Source organism: Protopterus annectens, chromosome 7.part0 (genome assembly GCF_019279795.1).
Source record: "Protopterus annectens isolate FY-2018-M chromosome 7.part0, PAN1.0, whole genome shotgun sequence".
Lineage (NCBI taxonomy): Eukaryota > Metazoa > Chordata > Ceratodontiformes > Protopteridae > Protopterus > Protopterus annectens.
Genome location: NC_056739.1, coordinates 1,716,946,793 through 1,716,963,423, shown reverse-complemented (window position 1 = coordinate 1,716,963,423; position 16,631 = coordinate 1,716,946,793). Strand labels below are relative to the sequence as shown.

Below are 16,631 nucleotides of genomic sequence, written 5' to 3'. Positions count from 1 at the left end.
GGCTGCAGGCTCAAAAGGGGGTGAAGTAAGACCGTGTAGAACAAAGTTTAAGTCCCAAGGCATAACAGGTTCAGAGACAGGAGGACGAAGCAACAAAGTGCCCTTCAGGAAAGCCTTACAGAATCTATGTGCCATTAGGCTAGGTTCGTCTGCGACATGAAAGGTAGAAATCGCCGCCAACTGGTCTTTAATGGTTGCGGCAGCTGAACCCTGGTTGAAAAGCATAGAAAGGAACTCCAATACTGACGAGATTGGAGCTGTGTAAGGGTCAATCTTTTTGGCATGTGCCCAGATGGAAAACCTCTTCCATTTGCTGTAATAAATCTTCCTGGTTGAAGGCTTATGAGAGGAAGATAGACTATGAAACACCTCCGGCAAAAACTGGTGAAGCCTAACTAATGACGATGACGGAAGTGGAGTAGCCAGGCTGTCAACCGGAGGGTCCGAAGAGAGGGATGGAGCTGCCCTGACATGTGAGCCAGTAAGTCTGGTTGTGGGTCCAGAATCCAAGGAGCGTCCATGAGATAGGGATGGAGAAAGGGGAACTAAATTTGACGAGGGCAGTGTGGAGCAATCAGAATCATTTTGCTTCCCAAGGATTGCGCATTCTGAATAACCTTTGACAGCAAGGGAACCGGAGGGAAGGCATATAGTAGACCAGATGGCCAATCGTGGACTAGAGTGTCCCTGGGTGACTCCCCCTGAGGAGGGAGATAAGGGTGAAGTAGCTGCTTCATTTGGCATAGAGGGGGCTGGCCCCACCTGCCGAAAATCTTCTCCGCAACTTGACAGTTCAGGGACCACTCGTGAGGCATCAGAATAGCTCTGCTTAGCCTGTCTGCAATCACATTGGACTTCCCCAGAATGTGCGTTGCTACCAGAAAACGTTGGGAAGACACTGCCCACTGCCACACTCGCATGGCGCCTCTGCAAAGGGGATACAACTTGGTTCCTCCCCGTTTTCTCAGATACCATACCACCGACATATTGTCTGAGTGGATTGCAATAGTCCCGAGAGGAAGAAAGCTCTGAAGTGCTTGCAACGCTAGTAGCACTGCTCTCATCTCCAGGACATTGATATGCAGATGCATCTCGTGCTCTTGCCACGTGCCTTGGATTGTCCTGCCTAGATAATGCCCCCCCACCCCATCTGGGAGGCATCCATGGTCACCGTGGCAACCGGAGGCGAAGGAACGAAGGGCTTTCCCGCATTGATGTTGTCAGTGTGAAGCCACCAACCTTGATCCTGTTTGCACCTGTCTAAGTAGAATAGGGTGAGAAAGTGGAAGACGATGAAGAGACAATTGGGTGAAGAGTAGCCACTGAAGGAGCCTCATATGTAACCTTGCCAGGGGGACTAACAACTGTAGCAGCCATCGTCCCCAATTGGAGGACCAATCTTGCCTTCACTCTTCTCAGAGGGAGCAAGGCGTAAACCTGTTGTTGTAGGACTGATTCTTTCCTGTGGTAGAAACGCCCACATGAGGACAGTGTCTAATTCGGCACCTATAAAAGTGACACGCGGGCAACAAGGCAGATTTTTCCCAGTTCAAGGTGATGCCCAACTGTTGACACAGGTTGATAGCAGTGTCTCTGGTCTGAATTAGCAGATGCTTGGTGGTAGCAGTAAGGAGCCAGTTGTCCAGGTATGGAAACACTTGGAATCCCTGGCGTCTCAAGTGAGCAGTCACCACTGCCATGCATTTGGTAAACACCCTGGGGGCTATGGTGAGACCAAAGGGCAGGGCTCAAAACTGAAAGTGACTGGCTCCCAGCCGGAAGCGTAGGTGACTTCTGGATGCCCTGTCCATCTTTATGTGGTAGTAAGCATCCTTGAGGTCGATGGAGCACATCCACACTTTTCCCAACAATGGGAGAATAGACTGCAACGTGACCGTTCGGAACTTAGACTTTTGCACATGGGTGTTCAATCGGCTGAGATCCAAAATGGGTCTCGGGTTCCCTGTCCTTTTCGGCACCAAAAAGAATCTGGAGTAAGTCCCTAATCTGATCTGGTCTGAGGGGACATGTTGGATGGCTCCTTTTTCTAGCAGCTTTGAAACATCTGAAGCTGCGGAATCCCTTTCACTGGGTGGAACATCTGGGATTTTCTTGATTGGAGGGGGATTTGATGAGAAGGGAATGACATATCCTCCGGAAATTATTTGTAGAACCCATTGGTCCTGGGTGGTATCTTGCCAGGCCTCCGGGTATAATGAGATTCGGCCCCCGACTGGCTCTGGAAACGCACAGTCAGGCCCTCCCATCAGGAGTGGCGGTAGGAAGAACCACGAAAGGAATCGCGGTCTCCCGAGTTGCGTGGGCCTCCTCTGCCCCTACGGCGGCATCTATCTGAATAACCACTCCCTCCCCTGCCTCTGGAGGGGGGCTCACCTTGTGCACCGGGAAAAAAAACCTCTGTCATTTCTTGAACCACATCTTCCCCCCCCTCTGGGCCTTGGGATAAAGCCTAGAGTGAAGGGAAAAATGGACTCCTACAGCAGACAGAGTTTTTCCCTCTTGCTCTCACCTAGTGAGAGTGTCTTTCACCTTGGTTCCGAACAAAGAGGAACCATCAAACGGGGCGTCGGTGAATGAAGACTTGAAGGCCTCCACAAAATGACAAAGGCGCATCCAGGCCTGTCTCCTAAGAGCAACTCCTGAAATTGCTGGCCTACTCGCTCCCTCAGCTGCGTGGGAGATCAGCCTCATGGAGGAGTTTGCAATAGAATTGAGGGTAGACAACTGAGCGTTGACCTTTTGAGCCACCGCCTCAGAAACGTTACCCGTTAGAGTATCTCCAAGATCCTTTAGGAGATCTCTCTGGCACCGTGTAAAGTGTGAGCGTAAAGTAAAGGCCGCTGAAGAAAATGTATGCTTCTCGTACCGGTCCATAGTCCTAGACTCCTTGTTAGGGGGATGGACGGTGGAAGAAGTCTCAGCTAATTCCTTCTGGGTGGCCGCTGCCACCACCATGGCATCCACAGGGACTCCCTTGGCTAGAAATTCCTTATCAGGAGGGGCAGACGAAAATTTATTTGGTCTCCTGTGGACTGGTTCCACAGAGTCAGGGGTTTCTCACACCCTTCGACAAACACGATCCAGAAGCTCGTTGAAGGGTGGAGACCCCCAGGAGGCGGAGGGCTGAGCACCAAAGGCCTTCAGGAACACCAACTTCTCTTCGGAGGGGGCTTTGGATGGCCAGTCACCTCTTTGCCTCAAAATCTCTAGGATGTCAGAGAAAGAAAAGTACAGTTGTGTACACTTACATTAATGTAGATGTTCGAGTGTATTCACTGTTGCAGTCATTACACTTGGGTTATCCTGCTGGCAGGCTACCCTCAGTCGGCCCGAATTCCAAAGTCTAGGTCCGGCGTCGGTTGCTGTCGCCTCTTCCCTGACGTCAGTGCACCAGGGGTATAAAAGATGCAGCTGACGCCATTTTCTTCAGTTTTTCTTGCCCCAGATGTCAGGTGCCCCCAAAAAGATAGGCTGAAAATATGCCAAAAAAAACATGCATGCACCAAAATATATAATACCTTCATCTACAAGCAAATACACCACATAGGTTGTATGGATTAGAGAAGTGCAGACAAGTTGCAGCAGCGATATGGGGGATGGTGGGTTGGTAACCTGGACTGCAACAGTGAATACACTCGAACATCTACATTTATGGTAAGTGTACACAACTGTACTATGTTCTTCGTGTTTCACTGTTGCAGTCATTACACTTGGGTTGAATCCCAAAGCTATGGTTGGGAGGCTGGAGCTAAATAGCATTAGGAGCGGCTATGAGGCCCTGCAGAACTGCAGTGGCAAAGCCTGCCCTGGATTTAGACTAGAGTGATAAATGATGGTGCTTTGTAAAGGTGTGCACTGAACTCCAGGTAGCAGCCTCTAAAATGTCTTTGGTTGCTACGCCCCTGAGGAAGGCTGCTGAAGTGGCTGCTGCTCTGGTTGAATGTGGCCTAATGCCCTTGGGCACTGGCTTGCCATGTTGTGAATAGCAGAAACGAATGCAGTGGCCTATCCACTTTGAAATAGTCTGCTTTGAGATAGCCTTTCCTTGTGATCCTGCAGCATATGCCACTAGTAGTTGCTCTGTCTTTCTGAAAGCTTTGGTTCTGTCCAAGTAGAAGCGTAGCTGCCTGTGTATGTCCAAAGAATGCGGAATTATCTCCCCCTTATTCTGTGGGTTTGGATAAAAAGTAGGCAGATGAATAGTTTGGTTAAGGGCCACACTGGACACTATGTTAGGCATAAATGTCGGGTTTGTCCTCAGGAAAACCCTGTCTAGATAAAAAATGATAAAAGGTTCCACAGCCGTGAGTGCCTGTAGCTCTGAGACTCATCTTGCAGAGGTTATTGCTAGGAGCAGAGCTATTTTCCAAGATAAAAACGTTATATCAGCTGTAGCGGCTGGCTCAAAAGGAGGCAGGGTGAGTTTTTCCAAAACATAATTGAGGTCCTATGCTGGTATTGGTGATCTTCTTGGAGGCCTTAAGTTTTTGGCTCCTCTGAGGTACCGCCTTAAAGGATGAGAAAAGATTGGTGGCTCTGTATTGTAATGAGCCGAAATGGCAGAGGCATGAATTGTAATTGATGAAAAGGATAGGCCTTTGTCCAGCATCTCAGTTAAGTATTGCAAAATCTGAGGAATATTTGGTACAAATGTGTCAATTCCTTGTGCCTGGTTCCAAGCAGAGAATCTCTTCCATTTTCCAGTGAAAGATTTTCTGGTACTAGGCCTTCTGGCCTCCAAAATTACATCCATTACAGCTTTAGTGAGAGGCGCGTTTTGTATCACTACATTATCCGCCATTATGCCAGATTTAAGGTCTTTAGTTGGCTGTGCAAGATCTGATTGTTTTGTTGGGATAGTAGATGAGGTATTTGAGGCAAGGTCCAAGCAGAGCATTGAGACAAGTGCCTTAGGACTGGATACCAGTGCTGGTGGGGCTGGTCTGGGGCAATCAGTATCATCTTTGGCTTCTCTTGTCTGACTTTTAGGAGTACCTTGGGGAAGAGAGGCAGTGGAGGAAAGGCATATACTGCTAATCTTTTCCAGCTGAAAGATTGGGCGTCCACTTTCCATGCCTGTCTGTGAAAAGTCCTTGTGCAGAATCTTTTTATTTGGTAGTTGTGAGGAGAGGCAACTAGATCTATATCCAGGCATCTCCATTTCCTTGTTATCACGCTGAAGACTTGTGGATCCAATTTCCACTCGTGGGGATCCATGAGGTTTCTGCTTAGCTCGTCTGCCAGAGTATTTATCTTTCCTGTCAGGAATTGTGCCTGCAGATGTACTTGGTAAGTCAATGCTGTGTCCCACAAAGTCATGGCTAGTCTGCAAAGGGGGTAAGAATGAGTGGTTCATAAGTTTATACTAGGCTATCTGCCCTAAGGCATTTATAAGCCTAGCCCAAAGTTATGTGGCTTACGCCACCCCTTATGTTAGAAATAATGTGCCCATTAGTTTGTTGTGCCTCTGTCCAGCAGTGACACAGAGATGATTCCCGGGGTAAACCTACGATCTCCCATCCACCGGTCAAGATTTCTCTTGAACAGAGCCAGCGAGGTGCTCTGCCTCACATGGACCGGGATTTTATTCCACAGCATGGGGAGTCTCTGGGTGATAAATCTATCCCTCCAGCACGTCCTATTTATATCCGTGCTAAGGTTTAAGTCACTTGCTCTAGTGGTTCTGGTGGATTTGGATTTTTTGAGGTGGAGCATGTCCATTAATTCCGGGTTGGTCATGGCCTTGTACGTCAGGCACAGGTCACCTCTGAGCAGACGGTATGCAACTGAATAGAGTTGGAGTTTCTTCAGTCTGGCAGTATATGACAGGTTTTGGAGTCCCTTTATCCTTTTGGTGAGGAACTTTTGGGGTCTCTCCAATTGCTGCAGGTGTCGGGTGAGATACATCCCGAATGGGGCATTGTACTCTATCATTGGTCTGATAAGTGAAGAGTACAGGGGAACAATGACCTCACTTGTTCTGGATGTGAATCCCTTCATGATCAGATGGGCAATGTAGAAGGTCTTTCGAACCACTTTAGCAACGTGAGTGTCAAACGAGAGGCCACTGTCAACCTGGGTACCCAGGTCCCTGATAACCTCTTCTGTGCTTAGTGGGTTGCCACCTATATGGTAGCTTGGAGTTACCTTGTTTTTCCCGAAGGGTATGACTATACACTTTTTTGCGTTTAACTTCAGGCCATGGCTCTGGCACCAGCTATCAGTTTCCGTGAGACCCCTCTGAAGGATGTCTGTGTCCGATGTACTATCCACTATGGCACCCAGTTTGCAGTCATCCTCAAACTTTGTCAGCCATAGTCCTCCTATGTTTGCCTGTACTTCTGAGAAGTAGATGCCGAACAAAAGGGGGCCAAGGACTGAGCCCTGTGGGACACCACTTGTAACCGGCTTGGAGTCTGACATGGCTCCAGCAACTCTAACCCTGTGGGTTCTGTCCTTTAGCCAGTTTGCAACCCATCTTGTGACATATGGGTTTACATTTAAGCTGGTAAGTTTCTCTATGATACCCGAGTGGGGTATTGTGTCGAAAGCTTTTGCAAGGTCAAGGTAGGCTGTATGGACTGCCTTTCCCTCATCAATGGCCTTGGTAACCGTTTCGAAGAAGTCGACCAGGTTCAAAAGGCAAGATCTGTCCTTGACAAAGCCAAACTGGGTTGGGTCCAAGGTCTGCAAGTCCCCTATGTCCTTGTTTATGAGTTCCATTATGATCCTCTCCATAGCTTTGCAGACAAGGCTTGTTAAGCTTATGGGGCGGTAATTACCAGGGTCCGTAGAGGCACCGCCTTTGTGGAGTGGGACCACAGTTGCCATACGCCACTCCTTGGGCACATGTCCTGTGGTAAGGCTAAGATTAAACAGCTGCCTTATGTGCGGGTTTAGTTCTTCATTGAGTTCATGTAGCACACAGCCGGGGACACCATCCGGTCCCATTGATGCTGTGTTTTTAGCTTTAGAGAAAGCAGCTTTCACCTGCGCATTTGAGATGTCTGGGAGGCTACACTCTGTTGGGATAGTTATCTCTCCTTTTGGGGGGGGGGGTGAAGTTTGCGCTGAACCTGTCTGCCAGTATGTTGGCAATGTCTGTGGGTTCACTGATTTTTGTATCATTTTGGACTAATTCTGAGCATATCTGGGAGTTTCCACCCAGGTTTCTCACATAGCTGAAGAAGGCCTTATGATTGTCTTTTGAATCTATGGCAATTTTTTTCTCAAAGTTGGCCTTGGATGATTTTATGAGGGATCGTAGTTTCTTGCTAGTACTGATCAAAGATGCCTTCCCTTTTTGGGACTTTGCTCTATCATGTAATAGCTTTCTCCTCTTATTGTAAAGTTTGTTTATGGCTGGGGTCCACCAGACTGGACGTTTGCCCTTGGTGGAAAGAGTCTTGGTTTTATTTGGGATTGCCTGATCCATGCAGTCCTGAAGGTGTTCATAGAAGGCATTTGTAAGGGCTTCCACAGACTGGGTTGTGGTTTCCATTGGCTCGGGGGCCTTGAAGGATACCACACCTGTCTTGAGTAGTGTGAAGTTTGCTTTAGAGAAGTTCTTCACTGTGGTCTTTTTTGTTTGGGGTGGGGGCGGGATGTGGATTTCTAGTGAGATTAGTTTATGATCTGATCTCACCAAAGAGGGATATACTTCCGGTGTGGAGCATTTTGTCCCCATGTTTGTGATGATGAGATCTAGTATATTTTCTCCTGTTATGGGGACGGTGACTAGTTGTTCCATGGCATTTGAATTTATGAACTCCAGGAACCTTTGGGCTAGAAAGTTGGGGCTTGAGTAATGTTCCCAGTCTATATTTGGGTAGTTGAAGTCACCCAATATGATGGTGTTTGGTGATATATTTATACCCTCCAGTGTCTTCAGGAAGGCTGTGTGGGTTTCCTGAGTTTGAGAGGGTGGCCTGTAGCATGCTACAAATTGTAGAGCAGTTTTGCCTATGGTTAATTGCACCTGGATGGTTTCCGATGCTTCGTGCGTAGCCACCAACCTGGAGGTGTGGGTATCCTTGATGAATATGGATACACCCCCTCCTTTTGTGTTATGGTCCGGGTTTTGGGGCGAGCATGATATGAGGTAAAACCTGATAGTGCCGGGGTGCTCTCAGGAGCCTTGAACGAGGTTTCAGTCACAGCACAGACATCGATGTTCTCCATACTGAGAAGGGCCTCGAGTTCGTGCATTTTGAGATTTAGACTTCTGGCATTGAGCAGCATTACCCTTAGTTTCTTCCCGTTTTTGTTTTCTAGGGTGGTAGGTTTAGAATTTGAGCCTTGCCTAAAAAGGCACTATGGGGTAGCAAGAGCCTTAGCCAATATCCGAATCCCAGGGTGACAGGTGCAAGCCGTCCCTTGCGAAGCAGCGTGGCTTGTCAAGCATGTCATCCCAAGCAGACAGACACTGGATCCCCTTAGAATGACACCAGAAATTAAGCCAATTGTTAAAGCTGATCATCTTGTCACTATATTGTGGCATCATTCGTGGTGAAGGAAGGATACTGCTCAGGGTCAGGGTCATACCTGCCTGGGCTACATAATCAGAGAGCTCCTCTATGTCTCTTTTCATGTAGTCCAGGGAGGTACGTCTCAGGTCGTTCACACCAGCATGGACAATGACTGTGTCATACTTGTACTTGCCGTGGAGTGACCTGAGTGCTTGTGTTATGTGGCGGATTCTAGCGCCCGATAGGCAGCTTACCGTGACCTGCTCCTTGTTCAGCCTGGTGAGTGGGACGTCAGTGTGTCTGACTATGGAGTCACCTATGACAAGTATGTTTGGTGTTGTATTTGGCCTTAAGGGCAGTGACTGCTTTGCACACTGATTTTGTTTTTATGTGTTGTTTGTGTGGTGTCTTGGGTTTGCAGTTGCTTGTGTGTCTGCTTGGGAGGCCTTCGCTGTTGAGGTAATTTTCACTCAGAGCCTCCGAGTATGTCTTAGTGTGTTTATGTGTTTGATTCAGTGGTGTGGTTGAGTTATGTGAGACTTGTATTGTGGTGTGTGTAGTTGCCTTCTCCTCCTGCCTGGTCTTGCCAGTCCTGAGTTGAGAGAGCTCAGCCTCCAGTTTGGCTAAATAGCTGCATCTCTCGCAAGTGTTAGTGTTATGTGGGAGGAGGAGAGGGTTGTCCGTGTACATGAGGCAATTGTAGCATTGCCTCAGAATTCCCAGATTCACCAACTGGGCAGGAGAGGACGCCAGCATCTGACCCTTCGACATGCTAGAAAGAATTATGAGTTGGTATGAGACAGAAAAGTAGAGGGCTTAGCAGGGAAGTGGGCACTCCTGGGGGGTTTTGCAAGTGAGGGATTTGTATAAAATAAGAGTGCTTGACCTGCAAAGAAAATGCTTATAAGACAAGGGATATGCTTTTAAGACAAGTGCTGAGCTTTTTGAGAAGAAGAAGCAATTAGGAACAAGTGCTGTGCTTTTTAGTGAAGGTGTAAACTGTTTAGGTTCCTAACAGAGCAGTTCTAAGGGAAAAATTGAAGAACAGACTTTATGGAGCTAGAAAAAGTTTAACCTTGTTAAACCGGCGCTGCCCGATGCTGCTCTAGTGGCATCTCAGCTAAAGCACGCAAGTGCTTGATAGCAGGGGCTGGAAAGAAGCAGGAATAGACCCAAACGGACAATAAAACTACAGTTTCAAGTCAGTAACCACTCCTACGGGGCAGGAAGGCTGCTCAATGTTATTCACTGCCACTGATCAACAGAGAGACTTTCCTTTAGCCCAAGCAAAAATGGCCTCACAGAAACTTACAAACAGTTCAGGAAACAGCAAGCCTGTAACTGAACTTTTTTAAATCTCAGAAAAGTGGGAAAAAAGCAAGATTTTTTTTGTTTTTGTTTTCAGAGATAGCAGAGGTTCACAGGTAATATCAAGTTATAACAGTGCAGTAAATGACCCCACACAAGAGTGCTAGGTCAAGGACAGAAAATATGCAAGTTTTGAGAAAAAAAAATGATTTAAAATTAAGTGCAAACAGGAAATTCAGTAAACAACTTTTGGTTGTGCTCTAAATACAGCTACTAATGCAGAAATCAAGTTTAACAAGCCAGAAAATGCTCAAACTAGGCAGCTATGCAGAAAAACTTAGCAAATAAACAGAGAAAAAATACTTAAAATCTCAAAAGTGGCTCCCTTCTTCTCTCAGCGTTTTCTCCTCTTGGTGGGTGCTTCACCAACAGCCAACAAGCCTGAAAAGACGCCAAAACAACGAGGCAACTAGGTTTTAAGAGAGGAAGATGAAGGAGTTTTGGAAATGACCCGTTGGCCAATAAAACTACAGTTTCAAGTCAGTAACCACTCCTACGGGGGCAGGGAAGGCTGCTCAATGTTATTCACTGCCACTGATCAACAGAGAGACTTTCCTTTAGCCCAAGCAAAAATGGCCTCACAGAAACTTACAAACAGTTCAGGAAACAGCAAGCCTGTAACTGAACTTTTTAAATCTCAGAAAAGTGGGAAAAAAGCAAGATTGTTTTTTTGTTTTTGTTTTTTCAGAGATAGCAGAGGTTCACAGGTAATATCAAGTTATAACAGTGCAGTAAATGACCCCACACAAGAGTGCTAGGTCAAGGACAGAAAATATGCAAGTTTTGAGAAAAAAAACGATTTAAAATTAAGTGCAAACAGGCAATTCAGTAAACAACTTTTGGTTGTGCTCTAAATACAGCTACTAATGCAGAAATCAAGTTTAACAAGCCAGAAAATGCTCAAACTAGGCAGCTATGCAGAAAAACTTAGCAAATAAACAGAGAAAAAATACTTAAAATCTCAAAAGTGGCTCCCTTCTTCTCTCAGCGTTTTCTCCTCTTGGTGGGTGCTTCACCAACAGCCAACAAGCCTGAAAAGACGCCAAAACCATGAGGCAACTGCCTCCCTGCTTGTTTATATACCACATGACCGTGGTGTTGTCTGTCTATCAGTAGTTGTCCCGGATGAAGTAGGTCCTTGAAGGCTGTCAGGGCATTCTGAATAGCTAGCATCTCTTTTTGATTGATATGTAGATGCATTTGGTTTGCAGACCATGTGGCTTGAATACATCTTCCTGCCATGTGGGCCCCCCAGGCATAATCTGATGCATCCGTTGTTAATGTCTGCCTGGCTGGGGGGTAAAGTGAATGGCTGTCCCTTGTTGTAGTGACAAGCCTTCGCCCACCAACGAAACTCCTGTTGCAGGCAGGTAATGAGGGTAATTATTGTTTCCAGGCTGTGGCAATGTTGAGTCCAAACACTTTTTAGGTACCATTGAAGTTTCCTCATATGCAGTCTCACATATGGAATTAGTGGAATGCAGGATGCCATGAAGCCCAAAGCCTGCAGAATTTTTCTTGCAGATAACTGGGCCTTTGTTGCCAACAGGTTGAAATAGTCAGTCAGTTGCCTTTGTTTGTCTGGCGTGAGATAAGCCATCTGGGCAGTTGTATTTAAGCTTGCACCCAGGAATATTATCTCTTGAGAGGGTACTAGTTTTGATTTCTTTTCATGGACTGTGTACCCTAGGCCTGTTAGAAATCTCTTTACAAATGCCAGATGCTGTAGGAGAATGTCCTTGTTCTCTGCTTGAATGAGGCAGTTGTCCAAGTAAGGATATATTTGTATTCCTCTTTGTCTGCAGAATGCAATTACTGGTGCCAGGCACTTTGTGAAGACCCTGGGCGCAGTAGATAAGCCAAACGGCAGTGCAGAGAATTGGTAATGCATTGAGCCAGCTTTGAATCTGAGGTATCTTCTGCATGTTTGTCTGATTGGGACATGCAGGTATGCCTCTTTTAGGTCTAAAGTCACAAGCCAAGCCTTCTTGCCCAGCATGGGCAGAAGTTGCTGTAGAGTCAACATTTTGAATTTTGGTATATCCAGAATGTATTTAGAATAGATAGGTCCAGTATTGGTCTCCAGGGTCTTGTCCTTTCTTGGTACCAAGAACAGTCTTGAATAAAAACCTTGTCCCTGCTCTTGCTCTGGTACTTGCTGAATGGCCCTCATGTCCATGAGGGATGAGACTTGCTTTTGTGCCTCTGCCCATTGATGTTTTGGCAGGTCTGGCCAACCGTTTGTCCTTGGCAGGGTATGGAAGTGAAACTTGTAGCCCTGTGACACCAAGTCTAGGACCAATTTGTCCTGGGTTATTATGTGCCAGTTTTGAGAAAAAAGTGCTAGTTTTCCCCCTAAAGGTGCTGCCAGAAGATAAGTGCTTGGTGCAGGCAGGGGGAAGTAATTGGGACCGTTTCCTGTATGGCTGTGATTTGTCATCTCCACTTTTGGAAGTAGAAGCACCCCTAGACCTGTACGAACCTTGGGGCTGGGATCTGCTTCTTGGGCGTCTGTATCTGCCCCTTTGTGGTCTGTCTGACACTGAAAAGGACCAATTCTTTGTAGGCCAGTGTTTGCTAAATCTTGGAGGCTGAACCTGTAAGAAATCCTTAACCTTTTGCATAGATTTAGCTTTGTCCTCCATTTTCTTTAACACCAAAGTATTGTGCTGTAATGGGGCATTTAATAATTTTGCTTTGACATGATCAGGCAGACTTTGTTCCTTTAATCAAGCATGCCTCCTGATGACAGAACCAGTAATAGCTGCTCTGCAGGAGGCCTCCAAAGAATCAAAACCACATTGCAAAGTATGCTTTCCAACTTGTTCAACTGCATGCAATAACTCCTGCATTTCTTTGTTTTCTGCACATTCAGAATTTGTCAACATTTTCTGTTTATGCAGTGACATAATATATTGCTGATATTTGAGCATATGAAACTGACAATTTAAAGCCCTTATAGCCAAGGTAGCGGAAGTGTAAAACTTTTTTCCCCATCTGTCCAATGCCCTAGAATCCCTGTCAGAGGGGGTAGGGTTTTTTGCAGCGGAAGACTTGACTCCTTTGGGACCCTGAGAGATAGATTCTGGGTCAGCAGCAGGGTTTTTGAAAAGGAATTTATGAGAGACAGGAACCCTGTAGTACCTGTCCGGCTTAACAGGAGCTGGAGATAAGGAGTCAGGGGTCAGACTGGACTCTGAAAATACATAATCAATAATGTCTAACACAGGTGGAATAGCTAGGGGCCTGTGTTGTGGTAGTAAAAGGAAGTTTCGGAGTCTTTTCTTAGATTCTGAAAAATCCTGGCTCTCCAAGTGGAAATGCTCCCTCATGGTATGCAAGGTTTCCCCAAAAGAGTAATCCTCAGGAGTAGAGGCTGAAGGGATAGATTCTTCAGCATCAGAATCCTCATAGGGAGGAAGAGAGTATTCCTGATCAGAAGAGGAATCAGATGAAATGGAAACCTGATCTGAAGATTCATATTCTGTCTCTTGCCTAGGCCTTTTATCAGGTGGGGGATGGGAACCCCTGATCAAAGTCAGTCAGTCTTCGGCCATTTTGAGCATCTGTTTTTTGGGCGTGGAGGCCTGTTCATGAGGCTGTTGTACTTGTTTCTTTGTCTTTACGGGTGCTTTAGTGTTTGCCTTTGAAGCTGAAGTCGTTTTAATGTATAATTGAGTTGGTCTGAAAACACCCTCAGAAGCCAATGCCTGCTCAGCGGCTCCAGACCCATCTAAGGGAATAGTCTCCGAAGGTCCAATACCTTGAGCCTCCAGCGGCCTAGACGACTTCATGTGGGAGTCGGTAGCGGCCAGCGGGTCTAAAATAGCGGGCGTCAGGGGCTGCGAAGGCACCTCACTGAGAACCGGCGAATGTCTTAAAAGAAGCCTCATCGGTTTTGGACCTCGGATGCCTGTTCTTTTCTTTGTGTTTCTTGTGAATTCAGGTAGTTGGATGGCTATCCGACTACATTGTATAATTAAATCTTCTGCCAAAATAGTGTAATGCAAAATCGTACGCTTAATAGTGCGTTGGTTAAATCTAGCACAAAACCGACAACTAGTAATGTCGTGGTCAGGGCCTAGGTAAGGAAAACAGTAAGAATGAAAGTCCTTATGAGGTATTTGCTTCCCACAAGAAATACAATTATTAACTTTTTCTGACATCGGTCTGGAGCAAGAAAAAAGTTTCCCCAACGGGGTACTTAGCTTTTAATGAAGACTTCGGATCTGAAATTCGAACACAAAAATCTCAGGAGTCGGCTGACCGGCACTTGCGAACTGCTTATGCTTCGGACACCGCGCGGCAAGAAAGAATGAAGAAAATGGCATCAGCTGCATCTTTTATACCCCTGGCACACTGACGTCAGGGAAGAGGCGACAGCAACCGACGCCAGACCTAGACTTTGGAATTCGGGCCAACTGAGGGTAGCCTGCCAGTAGGATAACCCAAATGTAATGACTGCAACAGTGAAACACGAAGAACATCATCCTCAGAGGATGACTTAGGGGACCCCTCCGATTCCTCGAGGTCGGTGTCCGATGTGAGAGACTCATCTTGGGAATCAATGTGCTTCTTCTTGCAAGTTCTCTTTCTGGGTGGCTCCTCAGGCAAAAACTCTGAGGGGCCCTCAGAAATATGGGGACCACTCTCGGGGGTACTCTGAGGCCTTGGGGCTCCACTGTCCAGAGATAGATGGCGATCAGAGACCTGCACTGATGCTGTAGGGGACAGAGTGACTGAACCGTATTATGCCGCTGACGACCTGGCCAGCGCGTTCCGCATGGCCTCGAAAGCTAGTCCTCCCAGATCCGAAGATCGACCAGCCTCCGAAGCAGAGACAGGAGTCAGGCTTCCCCATGTCGAAGCATCGAGAGGGAGGCTAGGAGCCGAGAGGTGTCCCGAAGCCTCTCCCTTGGGTCCGACCAATGAATCCTGAATCCTAAACCCAGTGGACGGTGCCGACGGGGGTCGAAGCCAATGTCAGAACCGACCTAGGGACATCACACGGAGCCGAGCACTCCGGCTCCGAAAGCTGAGATGCGCTCGGAGGAAGTATCGAAGTAGGTTGAAGGACTGTCTCCAGAGCCGACTGGGTCATAGCTGAAAACAATTTTGCCAGTATCGGTGACTGAAGAAGTCTCCGCACCACTCTATCGACGTCCACATCTGATAAGGTCCTGGAGGATTTGGAGGATAGGGAAGGAGATCGAGACCTCCTCTCTGAAGGAGACCTGCGAGGAGGACATACCGGCCTAATGCTAGGCGACTGGCTCTGAACAGGCTCCAAGAAAATTTGAGCCGAAGCAGGTTCCATAACCACTGACACTTCCTGCGGCTCCGAGGACAATGGAGCAGAGGATGTCGTTGAAGATTTTGCTGTTTTCTCTGGCTGTTCCGAGGATAATGATGGAGCTGGGGATCGCTTTTTAGCCTTGGAAGATTTAGCTTTTGATGGAGAAGCCTTAAAGCTGGAAGCACTCTCCAAACCCTCCTCGAAGGAGGGTCTCGGAAGTCCCTTCAAAATCCATTTGTTCTCCCTTTCCTGAAGAACACGTGGGCTAAAGGCATGACAAAGACTACATGATTCCTGGAGGTGAATCTCTCCCAGACAGTACACACAGAGTGTCCATCAGTGATGGACATCTTATAACTGCACTTGGAGCACTTCTTAAAGCCCGAGGGCTTATGCTCCTTATTATCTTTAGACATAGTTACCACAAACACCAAGTAACTAACTCAAAACTAGACCAATGGTCAAACAGCCACAAGCGCGGGAACAGGACAAACAAACAGTACACCACAAAAACCTCAAACTAAAACGGTCCTTAGACACAAGTACAAGGGGGAGGACTAATTCCTCTAATTTAAACAGTTTTAGCCCAAGGGAAAAAGTTAGCACACAAGGAAAGCAAGGGGACAGACTAGGTCCTCTAACTGAAACGGGCCTAGCCCATTGGAAACAGCTAGTGGGATACCACAAGAACACGCTATAGGAAAAAAAAAAAAAAAAAACTTTTCCACAACACAGTCAAGAAACGCACACAAATAGCTATGAAAATAGCTTTTTTTTTTTTGCAAAAAACTTCTCTGTTATAAAGAAGAAAAGGTACTTAACCACAGCCAAGAGCGAGACCATGTCCGAGCTACACGAATCTGGGGATAGACAGCAGTGCAGCATGGGATACCATCTTAGCCCAGCCAATAGAAAGACTTCAAGCTAAAAGTATGGCAGAGTCGGAGCCAACATTCGGCTCTGAACCCACGGGTAAGAATGTAAGCGAGATTGGACTACATAACATCAACTGTTTGATCCCCTGCACAAACTTACAGCTTTCCTCCACTTTTCTAAAAGCCTCACAGGTAGGGCTCCCAAACAGCAGATTTTTGTCAATGAGAGTTTTGAAGAACTGAACACCGACATCCTCTGTCCAGGGTGAAGCCGAAGACAAGCATTACCTCTCAGAGAGCCCACAGCTACTACCCTGAATGGGGCATCAACAAGATCATAACCAAACAGACTGCTTTGATATTTGACTAGCAGATCGTGTGAGCTCCACCAATTTTACCTTCAAGTCAGCATCACACACTTTCTTCATCTTCTCTCTCTCTCTCTCTCTCTCTCTCAGATGGTCCAAGAGAGCCATCTAGAAATTGGTAATGTGTGCCTGGCAATTGATACCCCTTCAAGGCAGAGGAAATAGATGAACAAGTTCTTCTTCTTCCCAAACTGGTCAAAAACCCTACCTTCCTTATCACGGGGAAGACTGTTAT

General features: G+C 46.8%; 1 protein-coding gene across 1 annotated transcript in view; it reads right to left on the bottom strand.

The window, feature by feature from the left end:
* The window catches only part of CTDSPL2 (CTD small phosphatase like 2), a gene marked incomplete in the record, with an annotated part of 2,284,573 nt that overhangs the window by 1,141,090 nt on the left and 1,126,852 nt on the right, over positions 1–16,631 (bottom strand).